Genomic DNA, 3,315 nt, shown 5'->3' with positions numbered 1-3,315 from the left:
GCCACCAAGGTGCCACCAAGGTCACCAAGGTGTCACCAATGTCACCAGTGACACCATGGGATGGAAGGGGTTAAAGGTTTGGGGATTTGGGGATTTGGGGACAAGGGACACTCAGAGCCCTCCCACAGCTCCAGGACACTCAGGGTGAGGCCACCCAGCTGCCACCAAGGCCACCAGGGTGTCACCAGGGCCACCAAGGTGCCACCAATGTCACCAGTGACATCACGGGATGGAAAGGGTTAAAGGGTTTGGGGATTTGGGGATTTGGGGACAAGGGACACTCAGAGCCCTCCCACAGCTCCAGGACACTCAGAGTCGGGTCACCCAGCTGCCACCGATGTCACCAGGGTGTCACCAGGGCCACCAAGGTGCCACCAATGTCACCAAGGTGCCACCAATGTCACCAGTGACATCACGGGATGGAAGGGGTTAAAGGTTTGGGGATTTGGGGACAAGGGACACTCAGAGCCCTCCCACAGCTCCAGGACGCTCAGCGTGGGGTCACCCAGCTGCCACCGATGTCACCAAGGTGTCACCAAGGTGTCACCAGGGCCACCGAGGCCACCAAAGTGTCACCAAGGCCACTGAGGCCATTGACAGCAATGGTGGCCATCACGGGACGGAAGGGGTTAAAGGGGGACCTTGGGGATTTGGGGACACTGTGGGGACCCTGGGGACATTGGGGACATTGGGGACATTGGGGACACCGACCTGGAAGCGGCTGGCGTAGATGACGGCCCCGGCCGGCTCCGAGATCTCCTTCAGGACATTGCCTGGGGACAGTGGGGACATCAGAGGGACATCGGGGACACCAGAGGGGACATCAGAGGGGACAGAGGGGACATTGGGGACATCAGAGGGGACATCAGAGGGACATTGGGGACATCAGAGGGACATTGGGGATATCAGAGGGGACATCAGAGGGGACATCAGAGGGGACATCAGAGGGGACATCAGAGGGGACAGTGGGGACATTGGGGACATTGGGGACATCAGAGGGACATCAGAGGGGACATCAGAGGGACATTGGGGACATCAGAGGGGACATCAGAGGGACATTGGGGACATTGGGGACCATTGGGGACAGTGGGGACATCAGACTGGCACCACGGACTGGTCCCATGGTGTCCCCAATGTCCTCACCCCCCCAACATCCCCAAAGGTCCCCAAATGTCCCCAAATGTCCCCAAATGTCCCCAAATGTCCCCAAATGTCCCCAAATGTCCCCAAATGTCCCCAAATGTCCCCAAATGTCCCCAAATGTCCCCAAATGTCCCCAAATGTCCCCAAATGTCCCCAAATGTCCCCAAATGTCCCCAAATGTCCCCAAATGCCACCCACCATTCCCTCCAGCCCCCTGGTCGTGGATGGAGCTGACGGGGTTCCTGATGTCCCCAAATGTCCCCAAATGTCCCCAAATGCCACCCACCGTTGCCCCCGGCCCCCTGATCATGGATGGAGCTGACGGGGTTCCCGATGTCCCCAAATGTCCCAAATGTCCCCAAATGTCCCCAATTGTCCCCAATCTCACCGTTGCCCCCGGCCCCCTGATCATGGATGGAGCTGACGGGGTTCCCGGCGCCGCTCTCGACGCAGCCCCGCAGGACCCGGTTCAGCTTCTGCTCCATCTCGGGGTCCCCGCGCTGCACGGCCCCCAGGTCCCGCTCGGCCTCGTTGTCACCCTGCACCTGGGGACACCAAGGGGGTGGCACCGAGAATTCCCAGAAAATTCCGTGTGGGAATAGAGAAAATCCAAAAAAAATCCCATTAAAAACGCCAAAACCCCAATGAAATCCTGACCAGAGACCCCAAAAATCCACCCAAAAACCCCAAACCCCGCTCGGCTTCGTTGTCACCCTGAACCTGGGACACACAGGGGACACCAGGGGGGTGGCATCGAAAATCCCAAAAAATTCCGGGCAGGAATAGAGAAAAATAAAAAAAATTCCCATTAAAAATGTAAAAATCCCAATAAAATCCAGACTGGAAACCCCAAAAATGCCAAAATCGCAAAAAAATCCCAACCAGAAACCACAAAAATCCCAATGTCAAAAAAAATCCGGACTGGGAAATCCAAGAAAACAAAATCCCAAATAAATCCCAACCAAAAACCTCAAAAATCGCAAAATCCTAAAAATAACCTGACCAGGAAACCCAAAAAATCCAAAATCCTAAACAAATCCTGACTGGAAAACCCAAAAATCCCCAAATCCCAAATAAATCCCAGCCAGGAAACCCCAAAAATCCCAAAGCAAAACCCAAAACCCCCCCCAGAAATGCCAAAATTCACCCAAAAACCCCAAAAACCCCAAACCCCCAAACCCCGCTGGGCCTCGGTGTCACCCTGAACCTGGGACACCAAGGGGGTGGCACCGAAAATCCCAAACAATTCCGTGTGGGAATAGGGAAAATCCCAAAAAAATCCCATTAAAAATGTAAAAATCCCAAAAAAATCCCAATCAGAAACCTCAGAAATCCCAAAATCATAAAAAATCCCGTCTGGAAAACCCAAAAATGCCAAAATCCCAAATAAATCCCAACCAGAAACCTCAAAAAAGAATTAAAATCCTACAAAAAACCTGCCTGGAAAACCCAAAAATCCCAAAATCCCCAAAAAATCCCAACCAGAAACTTCAAAAAAACCAAAATAAAAAAAAATTCCCCAACCAAAAGCTCAAAAATCCCAAAATCCTAAAAAAAATCCTGACCAGAAAACCTAAAAATGCCAAAATCCCAAAAAAATCCCAATCAGAAACCTCAAAAATCCCCAAATCCTAAAAAATCCTGACTGAAAAACCCAAAAAACCAAAATCCCAAATAAATCCAAAAATCCCAAAATCCTAAAAAGATCCTGACCAGAAAACCAAAAAATCCCCAAAAAATCCCAGCCAGAAACCTCAAAAGTCCCAAAATCCTAATAAAAATCCCAAGGAAATGTCTCAAAAATCCCAAAATCCCAAAAAAAAAACTCAACGAGAAACCTCAAAAATCCCAAAAATCCTAAAAAAAAATCCCAAATAAATCCTGACCAGAAACACCCCAAATACTAAAATCCCCAAAAAATCCCAACCAGAAACTTCAAAAAAACCAAAATAAAAAAAAATTCCCCAACCAAAAGCTCAAAAATCCCAAAATCCTAAAAAAAATCCTGACCAGAAAACCTAAAAATGCCAAAATCCCAAAAAAATCCCAACCAGAAACCTCAAAAATCCCCAAATCCTAAAAAAATCCCCACTGAAAAACCCAAAATTCCCAAATTTCACAAAAAAATCCCAGCCAGGAACATGAAAAAATGCCAAAAATCACAAAAAAAAA

The 3,315-nt window shown here is 49.3% G+C and overlaps 1 long non-coding RNA gene across 1 annotated transcript; it reads right to left on the bottom strand.

The window, feature by feature from the left end:
* Positions 1-478: 478 nt before the first annotated feature.
* Positions 479-1,687, bottom strand: LOC120499630. The gene is made up of 3 exons (XR_005626923.1): positions 1,532-1,687; positions 712-773; positions 479-509 (listed from the first exon to the last, which is right to left on the bottom strand). It is a non-coding gene; the product is annotated as an uncharacterized LOC120499630 (long non-coding RNA).
* Positions 1,688-3,315: the final 1,628 nt, after the last annotated feature.

Source organism: Passer montanus, unplaced genomic scaffold, assembly GCF_014805655.1.
Source record: "Passer montanus isolate IOZ18808 unplaced genomic scaffold, ASM1480565v1 scaffold1630, whole genome shotgun sequence".
NCBI lineage: Eukaryota > Metazoa > Chordata > Aves > Passeriformes > Passeridae > Passer > Passer montanus.
This window is presented reverse-complemented; position numbering and strand designations above follow the sequence as displayed.